The 24,884-nt window shown below is 34.6% G+C and overlaps 1 long non-coding RNA gene across 2 annotated transcripts in view; it reads right to left on the bottom strand.

Annotated features, from left to right (window-relative positions):
• The window catches only part of LOC149918261 (uncharacterized), a 96,694-nt gene that overhangs the window by 33,420 nt on the left and 38,390 nt on the right, over window positions 1-24,884 (bottom strand). The window contains exon 3 of one of the 2 annotated variants that reach the window (XR_016466486.1): window positions 9,295-9,681. The exons of the other annotated variant lie outside the window; for it this stretch is intronic. This is a non-coding gene — a long non-coding RNA (uncharacterized LOC149918261). Of the gene's footprint in view, window positions 1-9,294; window positions 9,682-24,884 lie in introns of those variants that run through there. 2 annotated transcript variants of the gene reach the window in all.

Here is a 24,884-nt window from a genome sequence, read left to right as displayed (position 1 = left end):
TGTTGCTTCACAGGGCAGAAATTCATTTTATTTAACAAAGTAGGACTAGCAATACCATAATTTTAAATAAGTCTTTAATAAATAACATAAATAAGACTTTAGATAAATAAGAAGACTTAGATAAATGAGATTTTTATGATAGAACAACTATACCTTAACTTTCTTTTCTTTTCATCTAGACTTAGCATCTAACAGTTCACACAGGATGTATTTTAGAATTTTACTAAATTTGAAATCCAGAACAGAATTTACACACATGCACAAATAGTCTGATATCCATTTGCCCCTTCTCAATTGCTTGAGATTAACTTTGTATGATGAATCCTTAATAGCAATGTATTAATTGACACAATAATCCATCCATACACCAGGCATCAACATATTATTCTTTGAATGATTACAAAAACAGAAAAAGATCAGCTAGAATAGTTCAAAATTATTTGCAGAAAGCTTTCTTTAATCATCATGAAATCCTAACATAAGAAGCAGAAAATTTAATACAAAAAATCTTTGAAATATGAATACAGAACAGAAAACAATTACTGCTTTTTCTAATCCTGTATGCAAAATCTCTATGAGAAAAAAAAATCACAAACCAAAATGGTTTTAAGTTTGACTCTTCCAACTCTCTTCACTTTGTAAAAGGAAATGAGGATATTTCAACCACTACTATCAATAAACCATAAATTTTCTAAATTCCTTGACTTGATGCATCTTTCTTGGGATGACCTGTTGTTACACCCCATTACAAAAGAACATTGTGCTTCCTTGCATAATGCAGCATGCTGACACAACAGTAAACAATCCATCATTCTGATGACCTCTCAGGATGGAGAATTTTGAGAAGCTGCGATTCACTGAAAACCAGGATTTAAACAGAACTTGATTTTATTAATTTTATTAACTTTTGCAGTGCCATAGTTTTTTTATGCATGATATTTAAAACAGATTAAATATGCTACATGAATTTCCCACATCTCTTCTCAAAAGGTTGCTCTTCACTTCAGACAATAAGTACTGAAACTATATAATTTGTACTTATATTAATTTTTGACTGACAGAATTGTGAAACTGTAAAACAGCTTTTGTTGGAAGTGACCTTCAAACTAACTAGTTTCACCTCTTGCTATGGTCAGGATTTCCAACCACTAGATCAGGCTGCCCAAGGCCACATCCAACTTTGCCTTGAACATCTCCAGGAATGGAGCATCCACAGCTTCTCTGGGCAGCCTGTGCCAGTGTCTCACCACTCTCTTAATAAAATATTTCCTCCTAAAATCCATTGTAAATATATTTCCTCAGTGTGCTATCTTCAAAGAAATAAACTAGAAATGCTTTCCAATATAGAAAATATGAATGTTTTTCATTAGCACTGTTACCATGATCTTTAATGTTTGATCAAATACTGCTTTTTATTCCTGTTCATTCTGTGACAGTCCAGTGCGATTGTGCTTGCAGGCTTACAAGTTGTGTGACACACAAGTCTAGATTGCAACATATCACCAAGTTGCTTTACAATATAATGTTCTACAGTGTGCAAACTGCCAAGTAGAAGTGCATGCATAGAAATTAATCTGTAATAATGTGCAAAACAAATACTGAATTTGAAATTTCTATATTTCATTTCTTCTTTACTTTGAACTTCTGTACTTTGTACAAAGACATTCAAGGGACTGAAGCAACTGCCTGTCAGAATCCTGAAATCTTCCAGCTGCCTTACGCAGTATTACCCAAAAAGACTACATAAAAATATCACTCTTGTACAGCAGAGAAAGGAAGAAAGTTTATGGAATGTGAGAAAAGGATCTGGCCACTTGGAAGAACATAGGAATATTGTAAAGGCGTGCTAAGATGCAATAAAGAAGGCTAAGGCCCAATTGGAATTATTTCTTGTGAGGGAGGTCAAAGACAATAAGAAGGGCTTCTTCAATTACACTGAAAGCAAAAGGAAGACTATGGAAAATGTGAGCCTGCTGCTGAATGTGGTGAGCACCCTGGTCATGGAGGACACTGAGAAGGTGGAGTTACTGAGCACCTTCTTTGTTTCCGTCTCTACTGTTAAGACTGCCCCTTAGAATCCTGGAGATATGAAAGAGAGTTAGTGGAAGACTTCCTCCTAGTTGAAAAGGATCTGGTCAAAGATCACATAGGCAAACTTGAAACTATCACAGACAGACATACTTATAAGTGCTAAGGGAGCTAACAGAAGCAATTTCTGAGTCACTCTTGAAAGTTCTCATAAAACAAGAGAGATTCCTGAAGACAGGAGGAAAGTCAATACCACTCCAGTCTTCAAAAAATGACAAGAAGGAGGGCCCAGGAAATTATAGGACAGTCAGCCTCACCTCTGCCACTGGGAATAGGATGGAACAGCTTATTCTCGATGCCATCTCCAAGCAAGTGGAAGAAAAGAACATTATCAGCTCTAGTCAACATGGACTCACTAAGGAGAAGTCATGCTTGACCAATCTGGTAGTCTTCTGTGAGATCCTGACCAGCTGGGTAGATGAGAAGAGAGCAGCGGATGCTGTGTGCCTTGACTTCAGTAGGTCTTTTGACACTGTCTCTTGTAACATCCTCATGATCAAACTTAGAAGGTGTGGGATAGATGAGTAGAAAGTGAGGTGAACTGAGAATTGTCTGACTGGAAGAACTCAGAAAGTTGTGAGCAATGACACAGAGTCCTGTTGGAGGCCTGTAGCTATTGGCGTTACCCAGGGCTTGGACTATGTCCAGTCTTGATCAATATCTTCATCAATGACCCGGATGAAGGGATGGAATGTACCCTCAGCAAATCTGCATATTATACAATGCTGGGAGGAGTGGCTGACACACCAGAAGGTTGTGCTACAAATAGACAGTTGGGCAGGGTTACAGTGGGACCAAGTGTAGGGTCCTACACCTGAGGAGGAGTAACCACACTTATCAGTATCGGAGAGGGTACAACTTGCTGGAAAGGAGCTCTGCAGAGAAGAACATAGTTTTCCCGGTGAACAACAGCTTGGCTATGAACCAGCAGTATGTCTTTATGACCAGGAAGGCCAGTGGTACCTGGAGTGCATTGGCCAGCAGGTTTAGGGAAGTAATCCTCCCTCTGTATTCTGTCCTGGTGAAGCCACATCTGAAATATAATATCCAGTTCTGGGCAATCCAGTTAAAGAAAGACAGGGAACTATGGAAAAGGGCCTGAAACATCTGCCTTATGAGGAAAGTCTGAGAGACCTGGGACTGTTCAGCCTGGAGAAGACTAAAGTGTTGATATTATCAGTATTTATAAATGTTTAAAAGACCAGTGTCAAGTGGATGGGGACAGGCTTTTTTCAGTTGTGCTCAGTCCAAGAATGATAGTGGGGTCAAAATGGAACACAGAAAGTTCCATACAAATATGAGAATATTCTTGACTTTGAGAATGACAGAGCATTGGGACAAACTGCCCAGAGAGGAAGTGGAGTCTCCTTCTTTGGAGATTCAAAACCCATCTGGATTCTTTCCTGTGGAAACTACTCTAGGGAATTTGATTTAGCAGAAGTGTTGGACTAGGTGATCTCCAGAAGTCCCTTCCAACCTCTACAATTCTGTGATTCAGTGATTCTGTAACTCTCAGCCTCATCTTCTATCTCTGGATTTTTTTCATTTTATCTTCTTTATTGAGAGTCTAGTCACTTGGATGTATGCCAGACTGTACTGAGAGTATGTCTTGAAAAATTCGTTACTATATTTTTCAAGTTTTGGCTAAATATATAAGATTTGTAAAAATGAGTAATATTCTTTGAAGGGAAATAAATCAACAATAACAGAAACTGCACAGTAAACAGCAGAAGCAAGTCTGAAGCACATACTTTTTAGTGACTTGGAAAGACTACATTTTGAAGTTTGCAGGAAATACTGGAAGAATAATTAATGACAAAAACACTTCACTGGTACTGAATGAAGCAAAATTCTAATTAGAAATGTATGTTCCAATGTGGCTAAATCCTATGTCTTGTGTTCAGTTAATTTTGGTGTTCTCCAATAAAGATGCAAATTCAATTAAAAATACATCAGGAAAAAGAAGTGTTGAAGATGTAGGCTTTCTTTTTCTTGATGGCTTATTACCATTTCTTTTTTTCCAAAATTATAGCTTCTAATTTTCTCATTTATAGCATAGAATTTACTAGCAATAATTTGGTTTTGAAAACAATGAGCATTTGCTAATGCTCATTGCCAGACATTAGAGTATAATTTTCCTAATGTTATAGAATATAACAATTGATACTGAGTGACGGTGTTGTTATTGTTTTGGTTTCTTTCTTTCTTACTTTTTCTTTTAAGGCCATTGAAGTGTTACATTACACAGTTAAAGAATTGTGCAGCTAACAAATCTTCATGATGTGTACTCTAGGCATGTTGGTAAGTGTTTCAGATTAACTTATTTCAGGCCTTGTTCACTAGAAATGAAACACAATACTGTAATACAATAATACGCTTTTTGAAAACTTTCTCTTGGGCTACATTCCAAGGTGATGAAAATCAGATAAAGCACAATAAATTCTACTTCCCCCCCTCCCCCCCTTAGGAACTAATACAAATTTTATACATGTGGTAGACATAAGGTATATAGAACACACAAGAAAACTATTCTATGAGAAATAAGATACAGAATTCTTGTCTGCTGGTAAAATCACACACTGAACTCACTTTTTTAGAACCACCAATTCAAGGTCTTACTGATCTTTGCCTTCTGTCACAAAGTATGAGTTCTTTTTATTGTTTTTCAATTATTTTTCAAACATATTTCTCAGGACAATTTTTAGGACAACACTGAGGGAAGACATTTTGAACAGATATTCTATTTCTAAATAAATGTACATAAAATATCAGTATATATATGTGCAGAGAAATTGAGAATTATATGGTTTTTAAAATGTAATTTTTAAATGTTGATAATCTCTTTGTATATCTTTCTAGAAAAAAAAAATCCAAAATGTATTAAAATGCTACAAAAATTATCTGCTAATAAACTCTAACAGAAATGCTAAGAGAGAAGGAGATGGACACATAAATTAGGACTAATGCTGTTAAGAAACAACTAAAGAGTTTTATACGTATCAAAGGTAACTAATATTTCTCTAGATGAAACGGTCCAAGCATACAACATGTAAAACATATAAGTTTTAATACTTGGTAATACATTTTCACAAATGACTTTCAGAAAAAAATACTTAGACGAAGAACACAAAAGTAAACCAGGAACCAAGTAATAGTAATGCAATTTTAAAGAAATGTATATGACATCTGGAGTAAAACTTTGTAATGGATGTGCTTTTACATGGTGTTTCTGCTTGAGATGTCAGAACATTTTAAAAAGACAGTTGTCATTTTATAGATAGAGAAAAGTTAAGTGTTAACGTGAAACGACTTCCCAAAGGGACATAATATATAATCCTCAAAAATCAAGTTTCCTTATCTTAAACCAAATTTTGTTGTAGAGTTATCTAAAATAAGAAGTGATGTAGAGTTTTCTCAGGGATTCTACAAGGAAACTTGTTACCTCAGGAAGACAGATCTATATCTATATTCTAGCAGGAATGAGAAAAAAAAATGAGAAGAATGATAATTATTTTAGAGAAATAAGATATCACAGCAAACAGTGACTCACTAATTTGAATTTAAGGAGTGTTCCAAGGTATGACAATAAATCTCATTTGGCTTTGAGATTGTTGGTTGGTTTTGCTTCTTTTTTTTATGGCTATGTTTTTTGTTTGTTTGGTTTTTTTAATATTATTTTAAATTAGTTTTTCTAGCTCATAAGGGCTGAATGCAGTATGATTCAAACATCAACATATGGACATAATGACAACAAACCAAGGTCTATTCATTCATATACAGTGTATTCTCAGCAAACAATGCTTGAAGAATTAAATTTGGATAATTTTTTTGCATTCAGAGGTGTGCTTTCCTTTCAGTCACTACATGGCACAGTGCTAAACAGTATGAACACAGAACTCAGACATTGCTGGAAAAAGAAGATATATGGAATGCTTTACTTTTAAATACACCTTCAGCACAGAATGGCAAATAAGCACAAAATAGTAGATAAGAAGTACACTGAGTCAAATCTCACAGGCAGATTAAAGATTTATTTGCTCATTTAATCTGTCTCTAATAGTATTTAGGAAATAAAAATCAAGGCTATATTATTAAAATTTGGTAAATTTATATATTTATTAAAGACTGGTTAAAACAGATGTAAAAGAAACTTTGTCTTCAAAACAGTGGATTTTCTGCATGATATTTCAATAAAGAGCTGTGGAATGTCTCAGAATGTGGAATTATCTCTGAACGGAATTAGTCATTATGTTTTATTATCAAAGGCATAAATCAATGTATTTTTTTAATGTTTATTTGTAGAGAAATTACAAATTATTTCTGTAATGATAAATTTAATCTCATCCTACAAAATCTTTCTAAAAGGCAAATACAAACAAATGCATGCCAGCTAGCAGTACCTACAAATTTTAAAAATAAAATATTGCTTCAGACTAAAAACACCTCTCTAATCAGAAATATTTGCACAGAGAAATATTAGTCAATTAAATTTTTTATTTATGAATTAGGATCAGTAATACTAGTTAACATATACACTGTAATGAATTTATTTTAGAACTGCAAAATACAAAATTGAGGCTTTTATCATCAACACAAATTCAAGTGTTTTTTTTTTTTTTTTTTTTAATTAATTATGAGAATTAATTACATGTATTTAGGAAGATTTCTGGAGGGAAAAAAAAAAATCCCCCAAACCCCACAGCCCTACATTGTAGAAGGATCTCAATAACCTCATACAATTTGATAGAAAAATTTGTGAATTACAAACTCGCTTTCATTAGGTAATACATTTTTTGAGTTGAAAAATAGAATTTGATGCCAAATGAACAGGAAATAAGCAAACTATTTTATATTGATATTTTTCTCATTATGCACTCAATAAATAAAGAAAAAAAGTTCTTTATATAATTAATACTACTGAGATTGTTAGGGCCAGACACAGGAGAACTTTGTCACCCACAGAATAAAGGACTACAAAACTCAGATAGTAAATGAAAGATATTAAATGAATGTAATGCTTCTGGGCTAAAAATTTTGTAGAACATGATTAACTCTGCAGGTCTGGAAATTTTGTGTCAAGTATATATTTTTGTTAAGTGAATACTTAAAGTTTTTATGTTATTTAAATACAGGTCTACATAACTATTTACATACAATTTGTACAGGATAGAATATTTAGAAATTACAAATGAACTAAGAATCTCCTAAATTATCTGAAAATTACAAATTCATAAGAGTATTAATATTAGTCAACTTCTGTATCAGAAATAGTTACTCAATGCCAATATTTATTAAGTAGTAAAGGAGAACTCCAATGTTAGCTGAATCACATACATCTTTAAAATAACGTTTATTCAAATTTCTACCAGTCCCTGTTATCCCAAAGAGAAGTAAATATTGATTTGACTTGACTAAGATCATGTTTAATCGCAATCTTCATAGTCTAAATGACCTGACTTCTTTTTCTCGTCTTTTTATAAATGATTTTTTTATATGCAAGAATCTTCTGATATTTGCTTTAGCATACCTTACAAGGACTACATCTCTATATATTTACTAACCTGTCAGACATATTTTTATTCATGCATCCATCTATGCGTTCAATATTTTGTTCTGTTCACATTTTTTTTCCACTGTGGTTGGAATAGATGTTACTTTTCTGACTTACAAAAATTTCAAATCACTCTTGAGTTCATTGGTTGTATTTTTTTTTTAACTAATAACACTATTTGACTCTCTGAGTTTATCAAAATGTGCCTTTTTGATCTATCTGATTTTCTTGTCATGGAATTACTCTGTTCAAAGACTACTTTCTAAATCCCTTATCTTGCCAAATACAAATGTGACAACATTAAAAATTTATATCAATATCATTGCATTTTATTGATAAAATGATGAATTAAGACAGTTATTAAACAGAAATATATGAGACACTCAAATTAGCACATTTATCAATAACATTTATTCATTATTTTTCATTCAAATCCATACTGGAAAGCCTACAAAGAATTGTCAGAAATGCCCTCAAATCACTTATTCTAGCTTCCTGTCTCAGCACAGTACTGATTCAAATGAATTCTAGTTTATCTCTGTTAGCAGTTCTTGTGTCCTTACAGTTTATAATATACTGTTACTTTTATTTCTGTGTTTTACTACTATTTTACTACTATTGGACACAAAACACACTTAAAAATTGTTTTTCAATAGTGATGTTTTCCTAATTGTGAGATTCATATTTCTGTCTTTTTTACGATGAGTGTTTAGTTTGACTTCTTCTGTTTCATTTTACCATGTACCTTCAAGTGAATACAATCTTTTATGAGTTGCTCTACTCTCATTTGTCTGTTTCTTAGGCTGATTGGACATATTTTGAAGTTGTCACTATCTCACTCCAACTGCCATTAACATTTGCATTTTATCTGTTTTTTCCTTATTCATTTTCTTTTCCGTAAGTAAAAGCAAAACTATCCTATTGAAACCGCTTCACTTTTTATTTAAAATAGTTAAATATTCATTAGACTCCTGAGGTCATTTCTGTTTTTATTCAATGACTGTTAATATAAAATGCATGAATAGTTCAGGCAGAAAGAGACTCTAGATTACTTCAGAATTGCATGTAAGTAGATATTAAAGATCTCTGTAATATGTAAAAGCTGAAATAAGAAACTGAAGTTCAAAAGAATCAGTTATGATTTTATGCAAAACAATGGAATTGAGAAACATAAGCCCTGTACAAAATATCGTGAAGGACCTAAATCCTTTAAAAATATGCAGCTAATAATAAAATATCAAATTACTACAGAAATGAAAGTAGAAGGTAAGAAATATTGACAGCTGATACTATCAGAAAGAGACAGCAATACACATATTAGCACTCTAAGAGCAAATTACTATATTACTAAATTGGTAGTGGATCCATCTTTGAACAATGACCAGTTTAAGAAGTTTATCCATTATGAATTTCTTCCTAGATTCTAGGAAGATTCAGGATAACAAATTGATTCTAGAGATCAATTTGTTATCTCCATCTAGCTACCCAATTTTTCAACTACAAATTATTTTTGTGTCATCTGAACATTACAGTTATTCTATTTCTAAAGAAAACTGTAAAATAGAAGGAGATCATTTGTGCAAACCTATAAATTTTTTTTATTGTATTAAAATCTACATGTGGATAACTAAAAACTCTGATGGTGAAGGGAAAATTTGCACTAAAATAGGATTAAACACTAAAATCTATTTACCATTTTTTATCTTCCAAGAATTTTGATTTCTAGACAAATATTTGCCTAACTGTGAACATGTATAGTTTACAATGGTGATGACAGGTAGATAATCCTAGAGGCTTTTTTAACTTCCATTGATATGTGACTTGAAGGCAGCCTGGAAGAGTAACTGTATCTTGGGCTGCATCAAAAGAGGGGGGGCCAGAATAGAATGGAATGTAATTATCCCCCTCTGTTCTGCCCTCCTGACACCCCCTCTGGAGTATAGTGTCCAGTCCTGGGCTGTCCAGCACAAGAAAGATGTGGAGCTGCTGGAGCAGGTTCAGAGGAGAGCCACAAACAAGATCAAAGGGCTGGTGCAACTCTCCTGTGAAGAAAAGCAGAGGGAGATGGACTTACTTAACTTGAAGAAGAGAAGAATTCAGGGAGATATCATTGTGGCTTTCCAGTACTCAAAGGGAACTTATAAGCAGGACAGAGACAGACTTTTTTACATGGTATGATAGCAATAGAACAAGAGACAATTGCTTTAAATGAAAAGAGGGGAAATTTATGTCACACGCTGGCAAGAATTCTTTTACTCAGAGGGAGGTGAGGCACTGGAACAGATTGACCAGAGAAGCTGAGATCATCCCATCTCTGGAGGCATTCAAGGCCAGGTTGAATGGGGCCTTGGACAGTCTGACTTAGTGACTAGCAACCCCCTCCATGGCAGAGGCATTGGAATTATGAGATATTTAAGGTCCCTTTAATCTAAGCCATTCTATGATTCTACCATATAGTCCTTCAAATCCATCTCTCTATCCATCTCTCTCCAATTACAGATAAAGATCTTGTGTGAGACCATGCTAAAGGCCTTATAGAAATCCAGGTAAATGATTTCTGTTGTCTTCACTTGTTGACTGATGAGGTCACTCCATCATAGAAGGCCACTAGATTGGTCAGGAATGATTTGCCCTTGGTGAAGTCATTCTGGCTGTCTCTTCTTTGAAAGCAGCAATTTGCCTAAGATATCACCTAAGACCATATCATTTTTTCAAATGGGAAGAAATATTTTACGAATTATCACCTACCTTATTGCTTTGCATGCTATATCACACTGTGACTATTGCAGTCTGTGGTGACATACTGTATTAAGCATGTCAGCTAAGAAATTAAAAATTGTAAATGTTAAGATGAAATGTTTTAAAAGCCTACTTATGAAAAAAATGTATATTTTGTCAGCCTGTCTACATCTCCAGCAAATAATGTAGTAGGTGAACATCAAGGATAATGCATCCCAGCAGTGCAGTTCCTTAAGGATGGTGAAAACCTTCTGTCACATGTACTACTCAAGACTTTGAGTAACTAACTAAAAATGTCAATATTTAACATCACGCACATAATTTATTTATGAATTTTCTTAAGTAGTAGTCACACTTTATAGGTACAAAGAAAGAAGGTCCTAGTCCTTAGTTGTTTACAGCTTTAGTGTTACAGATACAAATGTTTATTTTCAAAACAGAATATTTTGAGTGGTTGCAAGCATGTAAATAAAGTATGGAAGAAATACTCTTCTTCCTCATAGTTTAAAATATTAATTAATTCTTTAAAAATGAAACAAAAAAGCAAGACCTATTTCAGGGGCCTTGCTGCTTCAGAAAACACATTCTTCATGCAGATGTACAAATATTCCTTTTTTATCACAATGACTTCCTTCAAAGGTATGCTCAACTTTATCAATTTTTAGAGATGAAAAGTATTAAAGGCATTTTGCACTGAGTAAGAGAACCTATAAACTTGCTTTCTATAACCAAAGAAAAGTATTCATTTTATGAAAGTGCATACCTAAAGTAATGTCTTTGGAAGGTTTTTTTTGTTTTGTTTTTTGTTTTTTAGCTCTATTTTTACCACTACACATAGCTTTTTTTTTTTTTTTTTTTTATGACCCTTTACAGTAATGTCCTTTTAACATTACAAAGGAATATATGGAGTCATCTATGAAAACAAACAAACAAAAAACCCTCACTTGTGTTTCATGTGTTCATTGAAAAAAAATAGAAAATTAAATAAAATTTTGCATATTATGAATACTAATGCTACAAAATGTCTTTCAAAATTTACCCAAGTATAATACTAAAAATACCTTACACTCTCATGGCCCTAGGTCACTAGGTTATTTTCCTACAATAGAATCAGTATAGTAAATCCAATTTCTTTACAATTCCAGAGAGAAATTAAGCCTGCCTGCATCATCACAGTCTCTCCTCTCTTTGTAGCACAGTGGCAAATAAAGTTTAAAGAGACACCCAGAGAACATCTCCATGTATGTGAGCCTTCACGACACTGTCTGAGTCAGATTTATGCCAGATTTCCTCAATCCTACCACAAGCACTGTAATTCTTTGTTCAAACCCTTTTGTGCAGTCAATTTTTGAAGGAAATGAACTAAAGCAACATTACATTTTCTGTTAGACAATTAAATCCCAAAGAGTGATTTGTAGTTGGAGTAACGATGTCATGGACCCTTTCCTGAGCAGTAGATAGGTACTTACATTAGGGAAAGAAATGCTTCCTTTGCTCCTTCTTCTTTTTTTTTTTAATTAGCTAGTATATTGACTACAAAGAACATTGAAAATTGTATCTTCAAGGCATGAAAATACTTGAATCCATCATAAAAAACTACAGTATTTTATTTTGGACAGGAGGTATATCCTAATGTAAATTGCTTTTTTTGCGAAATGCATTGGCTATCTCACATTTTTTTTTGTTTGGTCCAAGCTACAAGGAGAAAAATAGCAACAAACAAGCTCTCTTTGGAGAAATAAGACTGTAGATATACCTCCCCTCAAATGGAAACTTGGAAGTGTAAGTACGTAAAATTTTCTTTGGTCTCTATGACTAAAGTCAAATACTACTTTAGAAATAGTATATATCTTGAATATGATTACTCAAGAATTAACATTTAATTCTAAAAGTATTTTTAATTGTTTTGTAGTTTAAATGAATCCATACTTCAAGCAATGCTACATAAGGTAAGACACACTCAAGATATTTTTGGGTTAACTGTTACAGCTTTCCTTAAAAAATGTTATACATCCTGCTATTCCTAATCAAGAGGCATCTGTTTCAATTTCAGTAATTATATTTTATTAATCTTAAATTAGAAGGTTTGTTAGGTACATGCAGTAAGATTTTGTCAGTTCAGCGACTGCAGTATAGTCACTGTAAGGAAAGGCTATGCATTGCTCTGTGCTAGATTCAGCTGGTTCCAGTGGCCTTACTGCAGGACAGAGCTGAGACCCTCAGCCAAACTGGTGGCAATTCTGTGAAAACGTTCTTAAGAAAGGGGAGAATATTCCGGACAGGAAGAGCTGGATGGAGAAGAAAAAGTGAGAAACAGCAGCAGGTATCCCAAGTTCAGGGAACTACCCAGGAGTACTCGGGCAGAGGAAATGAGACAACCAAAAGAGTGTCTCAGATAATACATACTCCATCTTTCCTAGCTGTTGTTTCAGAAAATCTGGACTCTTGGTAAACAATCATAAAGTGCTGTCTCCAAGAACCTACATTACCTACATTGAGTTTTCAAACATGGGTTTTGCATTGCAACAAGAATCTCTGTTTCTGGCTTAATTTATATACAGTTCATTCTTGTGAACTCACAAGGTGTGCTCAGTGTTCAGGCTTCACCAAAGCTAATTTATTATACCCCTACATGTGTTAAAGCTGTACCACATCTCTTTCCACACTTTAGGAGTCATCTCTGTTGAAAACTCAAGATAAGGAAAGTGATGAAGGTACAGAGACTAGAATGGAGACCAAAATGACCATACAGTGAGCTAAGGTAGAATTCACTGTGTCTAATCTACTTGTAAAATAAGAACACTGAGATAAAAGAGAAAATGTAAGAAATTCCACCAGGAAACAGCTCCAAGAAGAAAACTCAAACATATGGCCCTCCTAGCTTCTGGGTATGTAAATTTATTGCAATATGCCAACACACACAGTATTCAGTTCCAGATAATTATGAAACAGATCATTAGCTGTTCTAAACTGTCATATCTCTTGGGATCCAGGATAATACATGAAATCACAGTAATGTATCTATCTATGGAAGTAGAAAAAAATACGAATACCAGTACTCTATTGGGAAAAATGAAACAACAGCAGTAAAATATTGTGTAATACAGCAGAAAAATAGCATATTTTGCATGGTTCTTTTAGTGACCTGTTAAATAGGTTAACACAAACATTCAGGAATTAAAACATTTATTCAGATTGAACATTAAAGAAAGGCTACATGTATTTTTTCTATCCTTAGCATTTTGTAAATAATGATAAATGACTGTAATAAAATAATCATAGAACTTCTGCCTTTCATTCTCTGACCATACCAGAATGTAACTGGAATTTGATGGAAATGCAATGCTTCAAAAATAATGCCTCCTCATAGGCAGATGTTGGTGATATGACAGTAGAAGTTGAAATTTCTTGTCAGTATTCCATTACATGGCAGCAGGGGGGCAGTCTGACAAAATGGTGTCTGACTTGGAAGTATGGATGAAGAAAAGGAATGAAGAAAACTGAATTCCTCCATGAAGAAAAAGCTGTACTCTTTGACATTCATTGATGTTTGCCAAACATTTATAGAGACCAAACAATAGGTATGAACTCAGTGAGGTGGTGAATGATGTATTTCAACAGCAGTGACAGCAATGTGAATGACTAGCCACAGTCATATAGAGCAGTTACACGATAAATGAAAGACATCTCAATCAGCTCATCCACATGAATTGGTGGATTACAACCAGGGAAGTGTGTACAGAGCTGAATATCAATGGTAGTAGTTAGAAAATCATGTATAAGGAATTTACAGTCTAGAATAAAAATGTCTCAGCAGAGTATTATTTCATTTACTGCTTTGTCTTAAAGTGTTTTATTTTGTGACCCAGGTTTGGTATTTGTAATGGATTATTTTTCGTGTGAAAAAGTACTCTGTCATGTTAAATGTACTGATATTGTGTAACACTTCGTATATATACCACTTTGCGCTGACAGATGAAAAATGATATTCATGATAATTGCTGCTATTGGTGTGGGCAAATCACTTTGATTTTCTTATAAGCCATATTCACTTACATTTCATTCATAACACTCTCAGCAGTTCAAGACAATAAACATTTAATTTACAGTTTTAAAAGTATTCTTTTTAAAATAAATAATACATATTTTGATGATAAATTATTGCTTGGGAAAATATTACTTGTACTTTTATTCTGTCTCAGTTTAATTTTCTTGTCATGTATGGATTACTTGGGAGTTAACTTTCTAAGTTTAAAAACGAGAATGATAAAATAATTATCAAGTTTTCTGTCATCAACAATCTTTCAGCTGTATGAGTGAAACACTGATTTGTGTATGAAAGACAGAATTGACAAGGTAAGTATATTCAGTAGATTTTGAATTATGAGTAAATGACAATGATTTTCTTTCTTCTTTCTAGTTAGTAGCACACAAGTACATTCTATTATATATAATTGCTGCACAGTAATACGATTTGAGAATACTGAATTAACAGAAATATGTAAATTGGAGGTAAGTAGAATAACACAGAATTGGGTCCAATCTTAAAACAAAGCTAGTTCTGACAGGTCTCTCACAACAGTTTTTCATGGAACATCTACATAACTACAACTAGCAAAATCAGGAGAAAACAATTTTTTGGATGCTATCCTGTGAATTACCCCATGTGCTGGGATTCTTAATGTCTGTCTGAAAAAAATTTGCATTACCTCCTCCAACAGCCTCCTTTTTATTTCCTTTCAATACATCTTGTATAGATTAGCAATTTAATAACAAGATGATATGCAAGGTATAGCTACACACTACATTACATATCAGACTTTTAAGAGAAGAAAAAGTTGAGGAATTTTGTGAGATCATCATAAAAATAATTTTTTCTTCTTCTATAATAATTATAGAAGTGACTGTAACACTGGAAATGATCATCTAGGAGACAACAACCCTTGTGAATTTTAGGATGATTCTGCAAAACATGATAAAATTGCAAACATAAAAATTTAAAAGTTATTCACTCAAATTTTTCTCTAGTAGCTATTCTGCCATACAGTTTTTTAATTTCTTACATCTATCTTTTTCCTTATAATATTTTTGTACAGAATTCTTGGAAGATATTGGGCACCAATGCAATATCTTTTCAATATATGCTAGGAACACACTGAATAACAATGAATTAACTTCTATAAAAGCAACATGTGGGAGAAATTCTGCTCCTGAATGAGTCTTACTTTGTTTAGTACACTGACATTATGTTTCTTGTTATTTTTGGTCTGTTTTTACTTTAAAGACTAATGTTTTGCAGAAAATATAATGAAGAAGGAACTTCTGAAAGAGATTAGAAAAACAAGTTAATGTAACATGTAATTATCTCTACATAAGAAATTTCACTAGAAGTTGTTCAGAGCTCCAGGATGTGAAGAGTTGGAGACTTTTCAGATAGTGACTGAGCTACAGAGATCTGGCAAACACACTTTTGTGCCTCTGTAATAAAACAAATCTGTTTCTTCCTATAATCATCATGATGCACTGGACTTCAGACAGTAGTAAAACTGATCACTATGAGTCTAATAGAACAGCTTGTCTTAGGCTGGCTTACATTTGTCTTTAACTTCCCAATATCAATCTTCATCCAGAGGAAAACCATTAACAAATTCATCCTATTAGAAGAAATATTCACCCAGATTTTACCCTAGTGAAGATGATGATAAAAGCACAAATTCATTGTTTAATTTTTTAGCACACATTAAGAATGTTAAAATACAGAATTGCTTAAAGAATATGCTTATTACACAAAAAAAAAACCTCATGAACTTATTTATCTAAAATTTAATTTTCCTTTTTCACAAGATAAGAGACAACAAACTGTTTAGAAAACAAAGGTGTCCATTCTGAACCTTGCACCTCAATGGTAGGGTCTCCTGGATGAATATATTTAATCCTACACTCTATGCAGTAAATAAACCTTGCCATCACAAACCTTGCTAAGTTACTGTCTTATTTACAATTAAGCTTTGTTAAATCACTATTATATCAATTTACATCAATAAATATACTCCTGATTCTCTCTTATGAGTGAGATGTAGTTTCTTTCTGTGACACTGACCACCTTCATGGGTAAAGTAACTTCCTGATATCCAGTCTGAAACTCTGCTGCTGCATTTTCGAGCCATTGCCACAAATCCTGTTATTGGTTAGGACACAGGAAGTAGAGACTTCCATCTTAATTTCCCATCCTCAGAAAGTAGAGAGCTATGAGGTTACCTCCTATCTTTCTTTTCTCCACACTAGTTTGTTGTCATGATTACTTAGCTCTGTAACAATCTAATGAATTGTCATAGGGTCATTTATCAGCTTGTCAATACCCAAGACTGTTCACATACAAAGATTTTAAAAAAGCATTTTTTTCCTTGATCTCTTCCTATTCCTTCAATTCAATCTGATAGCATCAAGAAATCTGATCTGATTAATGTTTTTTGCTACCACTGCTTCATCTGTGGTGTCAGTTCTGTTAATAATTATGTTGAACTGCAACAGAACAAAGTAACATATCCTGTGCTGTTATAAACTAATATTCTCTCAATTAATTCAACAGAACTATGATGATTTAAAACTGTTGAGATATTTCCTTCTTGTTTGAACAGTCCAAAGACAGGTTTTATAATAGTCTCATCAATGGAATTATTCCGTTCTTTAAGGTTCCTAAGAAATCTGTTGGTTTGTATAATTAGCCTCCCACACTCTTTCTTTGCTGATCAATTACGAAAATTTGTCAGACTTAATCCCATTACTATTATTATTACATGTGTAGCACCTCGGAATTAGGTTCTCAGCAAATATAGCTTTTTAATAGAATCACTGATATGCAAGATCTGCCCGTGTCCCTACTGCCCCTGTTTTTGACTGATCTATGATAGAAACCTAGTAAGCTTACAGTTTCTTCCTATCCTTTTCTCTATTCATTTCCTAGCTCCTTAAACCAAGTTCTACATCTTCTAATGTGTTTTTTGTAATACTGGCATATACATAGGGCACTATTTATAAGTCATCATTCATATTACTGAAGCAAGAAACAGAAATGCATTGTTTCAGATTTAATCTGATTTAATCAGATTTAATGAGAACAAAAGAGCACACTGAGATCAGACATCAGATTACCTAATAAAAATATAGGGCATAGTCTGTTAACACTGAAGCAACGATTTCATAGTTACTCTTGTTTTATCCAAGATTATTCTGATTTGGTTGTCAACTATCTTGTTATGTGGGAGGGATGAAGCAAAAAGCACAAAGAAGCACATACAGCTCTTTAAAATTCTCTTTTACTTAACTTAGTTATACTAAAAGTCACTTCACTTGTGACTGCTGAGTTACAGTTGAATAATATAGTAAACTGCAAAAGAGTGAACAGAACTCTGACTGCATTGAAGGAGAAAGAGGAGAAAGTAAATTTGATAGGGTTAAGCACCCCTGTCCACACGACACACTACTGTTTCCTGACTTATACAAATGCATGACCCTTAGAAGACCTGTAATGTGTAGGATAAGGACATAAAGAGAAGACAAAAAAAAAAAAAAAAAAAAAAGGCCTGCTATCAAAGATAAGGCTTTTCAAGAACTTGAGGAGAAGGTGGCAAAGGCAACTTGACAGATCTTAGTTTGATAATGAGCAAGGGCAGGAGGAAGAGAAGTCTTCTTTTCCCTAGACTCCCTCTCTTACCTCCAAGGTCTGAGATTTCTGAGGGCTAGTCTTAGCATAGAAGAAAAGAAGGAATTCCTCTGAATTTTCCTCTGGATGAATTCAGAATTTCCACCTTCTCAGTGTCCCACCTCATTTAGTAGGAGACCCACATCTTTCCCCATCTTCCTTTTACTGCTGACATACTTTAAAAAAAACATTTCTTATTATCCTTTATCACCTTTGCAAGGTTCAAGTCTTAGAGGACCTAAGCCTTCCTTGTTGCATCCCTACAGGCCCTGACAACATTCTTATATTCTTCCCAAGTGGACAGACCCTTTTTCTACATTTCATAGACCTTCTTCTTTTCTTTTAGTTTATCCATGAGTTCCTTGCTCATCCACACAAGCCTCCTGCCATTTTTATCTGATTTCTTACTTTTAGGGATGCATCAATCTTGAGTGCAGAAGAAGTGGTTTTTAAGTGTCAGCCAGATCTCATGGCCTCCTTTACTTTCTAATGTTCTAGCCCATGGGATATCTCCAAGTAGGTCTTTGAAGAGGTCAAAGTTGCTTGTCCTGAAGTCAAAGGTAGCAGTCCTACTTACTGCTTTTCTTCTTCCATACAAAATCTTGAATTCCACCATCTCATGATCACTGCACCCCAAGCTGCCCTCAGCCTTCACATCCTTAACTGTCTTTCCTTGTTAGCAAGAACAAAGTCAAGTAGTACACCCCTACTCATGATGTCTTCAAAACAAACTCATTTGGTGTTATTTATTTAAATAATTTTCAGTAAGTAGAGAATGAATATAACTCAAATCATCAGGAAATTTTCAGTGTTCTACAGAAGTGTCACAGTGTATATGCAGTAAAATACAACAGTGTGATTAAGGAAGTTACATACAAGGCACAAGTCTTACGCAAAAATCACACTGTGAGGCAGGTTAACACTGCCAAAGAATGATAAAAAGTTACTGATCTGGTTCTGAAAATAGCTGATAATTCTGGTAGTTACTTTGTTGTATTTCTGCTATTTTGCAAAGAAAATGACAACACAAAAACAACAAAACAAAAGAAAAAAAACAAAACCCAAACAAAATAAAGCAAAAGCCTACTTCTGCAGTTTGCTGGTAAAACGATATGAATAGTGTAACATATGCACATACACAACCAAGAAGTACAACAAATTGATTCACTGTTGCTACCTATCTATTTACAAAATATATTCTGGCCGTCACTTCCTTCCTTAATGTGAAACACAATGAGCCACATCAGAGAAACTATGCATTTCAAGAGCAACCACTCTGTCTATACAAGTATTACAATATTCATATTTTCCTCGATTTCATCACATTGTTTCCGCACAAAAAAATCCAGTTTTTATAATATTCAACAGGTACGCTAAAAAAGCATTTGAATTTCTTAAAATTGTTCTGTATCTTGTGATATCTAACGTGAAACCACAATAATCTCCTTCACAGACTTTTAGTAATCATTTTTGGGTTAAATCATAACATTCAGTAGCACAGTTCTACAGGACCACTACCATCACATTCCCATCCTTCCAGCCAGTAATCCTTGCAGTACCCTGTCTCATTCTTTCCATTCTGCTGATTCCCCTTCTCCTTGTTTTTCAATTCTGTATTTGAGTTGCGTTCCCCATGGTCTGAATCACAGAACTGCAGTGGTTGGAAGGATTTCTGAAGATCATCTGCTTTGCTAAAGCAGGTTCCCTAAACAGGAAAGCATCCAGGCAGATTTTGAATATCTCCAGAGAAGACTTCACTTCCTTTACGGGCAGCTTGTTTGAGTGCTCTATCACCCCAAAGTAAAGAAGTTCCTTCTCATGAACTTTGTGTGTTCCAGTTTCTACCCATTACCCCTTTTTCTGTTGCTGGATACGGTTGAAAAGAGCCTGGCCCTATCCACTTGACTCCTGCTCTTTAGATATTTATAAGCATCAGTAAGATCCCCTCTCACAGTTGTTTCTTCTCCAGGCTGAACAGTCCCAGGTCTCTCAGCCTTTCTTCTTAAGAGAGATGCTTCAGGCTCCTAATCATCTTTGTAGCCCCAAGCTGGACTCATTCCAGTACTTCCCTGTCTTTCTTGAATTGGAGAGCCCAGATACCATATTTCAGATGTGGCCTCACCAGGACAGAGTAGAGGGAAGGAGTACTTCCCTCAACCAGCTGGCCACACTCTTTTTAGTGCACTTCAGGAAACCACTGGCTTTCCTGGCCACAAGGGCACACTGCTGTCTCATGGTCAATTTGCTGTCCAGTAGGACATTCAGGTCCTTCTCTGCTGAGCTCCTTTTGAGTAGATCATCACCTAACTTGTATTAATGTGTATGATTATTCCTCCCAGGGTGTAGAAGCCTACATATATGCTTGTTGAACCTCATAAAGTTCTTCCCTGCCCGACTCTCTATTCTGAGTCTCACAGAATGGCAGCACAGCCTTCTGGAGAGTCAGCCACTCCTCCCAGCTTTGTATATCAAGCAGACATGCTGAGGGTACGCTCTATCCTTTTATCCAGGTCAATGATGAAGATATTATACTAGATTGGACCCATTACTGGCCCTTCAGGTAGACTGCCAGCCACAGGCCTCCAATAGCACTCTGCCACTGATCACAATCCTCTGAGCTTCTTCAATCAGCCAGTTCTCAATCCATCTCCCTGTCCACTTGTCTATCCCTAAATTCTCTCCTATACTAGAACCTATGCTCTCATGTCAATTGCTTTAGTAATGTTTGTTGTTGTTGTTGTTTTTTGTTTTATTTTGTTTTCCCTCAGATAAGTAGTTTTTCACAGCTTCCTGTGAAAATACTAAATCACTGATGGTATCAAAAGGAAAGTTTCAAATATGCCTAAACATGCCACATGTCTTTATTACTAGTAATTTGTTGTATTTTTTTTAAGCTCCAAGTAACTCAGCAAATAGTGGCTGATTAAAATTACATACAGATGGTCAAGGCCATAAATCAGAAGTAATTTGCAACATCGCAGCTCAGAAGTAATGTTTTTTTAGAAAACAAAACCCTGGCAGGCCACGTACATTCGGGAATGATCGTGAGCAGAACATGCACGTAAATAAATACTTTGGGCCATGTTAAGAATGAGGATTGTTCAGAAGAGGGTTTTATGTATAACTGTACTAGAAATTTGAAAAACAAAACTAATTTAGAAGAGCTAGAAAATTATCATAGGATCAGCTCTTCAAACTCAGAAGTGAAGTTCCAATGAATTACGTTTATTTGAACTTGGAGATATGAAGCTACACTGACCGATGTTAGTTTTTTAATGCTGTATAATCAATGAATATACAGATGTTGTAATTATGAAATAAACAAGAGAGTTTGACTAAGCAGGTTATTATACCAAAAAGAGAATAAATAGAGTGCTTATCCTTGTCCTAAGCTCGCTGTAAAACTCCTGTCATGGTTTTGTGATTTTTGGTTCTCGGTATTCCACATAACATCATGTAGGGCACTGGGAGTTTAACTGTTAATGCTCAAGTTCTGGGTACCAGCTCAGAAGAGAAGAACTACATTTCCTAGGGGACTTTGCGGTCACAGAGAGGAGATATAACTCCAGGCAAGGTCACCTGATGCGCTCTTCTTTGTGCGCTCTTCTTCATTGGCTCTTCTCCTGTCTCCCTGCTGCTCAACTGGACTGCACATCTCACCTCAGCGTTTTGGTGAGGCCTATCCACCTTTCGGACATTCTCTCTCTCATTATATTTAGCATCAATTCTAATTATATTGTATTATGGTGTGTTATCTTGAATTCCGATACTGTATTTAGTAAATTAGTTTGTTCTCCTCAGATTGTTGCCGCTGTTTTTAATTAATTTGGGATCCCCTATTCCCTTTTTCCAGAGGTGTGGATTTTGCGAAATCCCTCCGCCCCGCTAGTCACAGAACTGGGATGAGCCAGCCCGTGAACCATTGACATTCTTGGTGGAGAATGCGGGCAAAGAGCTGCTTTTTAGCTTTTTAGAATGAATCTCTCTCTGCTTTAGGAGAGTTTATCTCTTTCACAGGTGCTCACTGAAAACTTGACCTTGAAAGTCTAGGCGGGCTGCCAATATTCTGGGATATTTGTAAACTTTGAGCACTGCTATCTGCTTTCTGTACAGAGAGAAAAAAAAATGATTCTGCTTTCTCTTTTGAACCTGTTTGCAGGGGGAGCTGCTAATTTTACAGAACTTGGGATTTTTAAGCAGGTTCCCAGTCTGTGTTTTGAATCCTTTATGCATTTTTTGAATGCTCATCTGATTACCTTGTCAATCTCCTTAAACATACTGTTCATCATTTCACTCAGTATTTGTGTTTATCATATTTTGAGGAAGCCTTCCTCAAAACCAGAGAATACTGAGTGGCAGGGAGTGTGGAGAAGCTTGGGAGAGACTTTAGAGAGATGGACATCTTTGGTGTCATAGAACTTCACTCCTGAACACCTGAAAGACCCTGAGAGCTTAAACACATAATTGAGACAGGAATGTTGCAGCTCAGGCAGATCTAAGGAAGCACAAACGATTTGGGGCCTGGCTAATGCTTATCAGTCCTTATTCAGTACTATCCCAGAGAGGGAGAGAGTTTGTGAAATTGAGAGAGAGTGTCTGAGAGCTGAAAGGCAGAGTCTCACAGAGACAGTACAAAATGAGTGAGAGAGTCTCCAAGCTGCAAAGGACCACAAAGTCCCCTGGGGAATGTAGTTCTTCTTCTCTTCCAGGCAGGTACCCAGAACTTGAGCATTAACAGTTAAACTCCCAGTGCCCTACATGATATTATGATGTCGAATACTGAAAACCAAAAATCACAAAATCATGACACACACAATCTCAGATATTACATTGAATTAATTTTAGAGCGCTGTCTAGAGAAATGAGTATCCTCATGCATTTTAGGCCAATCATTAGCTCTAAAAGATTTGCCATCCCTGTTTCAGCTGAGTGAAGGAATAGATCCCACAGAGAATCACAGGTGCAGTCAAATACTTTTAGGGGTTCATGGATCCCCTATGGGTCACTTTGATGTTTATTAAAAGAAAATAAGAAAAACAGAAAAGATCAGACAAATAACCTTCATAGACAATGTCAGTGATAAACAATGATTCATAAAAGTTTTAAATATAGTACAAAATACTTCAAAAAGAGGCACTTATTACTAATATTTGATAGACATATTATTGTAAAATTAATATCTATTTAATAAATTTAATTACTATTATTTTCTTCCATACAAGTCATATTTTCAAGAGATTTACAAAAATATGTACTTCAAAAATAGGGGGACAGTCAACATGCATTATTTACAGTTTAATTTGTTGTGTTCACATGTATAGGTTCTGGATTTAGGAGATGTCATCATACTAAGAAATGTCCTAGATAATCAGTACTGGGAAAACTTCCAGGCACCCTGTCTGCAGGGCATGCCTTCAGCTGAGGCTCACTCCATATCAGTTACACTGCAGCTACATCACACACTTGCCTGGCTAGGGTGCTTATCCCATTTATCTAGATCTGAACCCCAAAACACTATCTAACCTACTGGCTTGATTTTAGTCTTTCCTCTGATCCAAAGTTTTGTCCTGAGATCACAGGTATATGATTTGGTTACTGTCTTTGGACCTGACAAGAACTTTGAAGTACAGAACTATTAATGAGTATGCTTTTGTACCAATTAGAAAATCTGAACTGAGTTTATTTACCACTGGAACTGGACTAATAATAATAGTCATTGTATTTTGTTTCCACTTTTAAATTCAAGTAGTCTATCTCTCTATACATGACATATATTATACATATTTTAATTGTTGTTTTTACATGATTTGTAGAAAAATTCTTATACAGCAATTCATTTCCATGGATTTAAATCTTAAAACAATGCTGATTTTGCCATATCTTACCTTTTACCATGTACACAGCTTGACTGAACTGCTCTTACATTGATTACATACTTATCAGTTTTAGAAAAAAAAAAAAAGCATCTATAATATAATTAAAAGTCTAATTATATGTGATTGCATGTCACATTTCACCCTCCCATTCTTTTTGTTAGCAGCCATACAGAAATATACGCAGATAATGTTAACCCTTAATTTGAAATTTTCAGATGCTTTTCTTTTTTAAAGAATGATTATCGGAAAATACTCATACTGATTTGTTTTTCCTTAGCTATGTTAAGGAATTCTTTGTCATCCTACTTAAGCACCTACCCAACTTAGTCAGCTGGCTCCCATTTTTCCTATAAATCCCCTATTATGCACTACGGTCATAAAAAACAATGTTTATTTTTCTTTTTAGAAGAGCTTGAAAATTGCAAAACATGTACCTAAATCAGTTGTATTTGCAATTCAAAGCATGCCATTGCTTTTCATCATTTCACTCATCATATCTTCACTACTGGCAAGGCAAAGAGAAAAACACTTTTTTGTTTTCTGCTCAGAAGACACTGTTCTTAAAATGTAATTATCCTACATAGATTTATTGGGGAAAACACATAACTAATATATTCATTGCAAACAAATCAAACAACAACAACAACATTTCATACATAGATACAGTTAAATTTAATAAACCACATACAATAAAAATTAAAAATAAAAATAATGAGAGATAGGAATAAAAAAAATCAATAACTCCTATTTCACTTTTCCCAAATTGATAATGAATTTTCATTTGAAGCATCCAAAGAAGAAATTATACCATTTACAAGTTAATCAGCAAAACCCCAGAAACGAAATTACGATGCTCTAGATTTCAATTATTAGTTACCATGAAGAACCATGTTTGTTTGTTTGTTCTTTCCAGAGTATCACAGTGTAC

Source organism: Phasianus colchicus, chromosome 4 (genome assembly GCF_987193195.1).
Source record: "Phasianus colchicus chromosome 4, bPhaCol1.hap1.1, whole genome shotgun sequence".
Classification (NCBI taxonomy): Eukaryota; Metazoa; Chordata; class Aves; order Galliformes; family Phasianidae; genus Phasianus; species Phasianus colchicus.
This window is presented reverse-complemented; position numbering and strand designations above follow the sequence as displayed.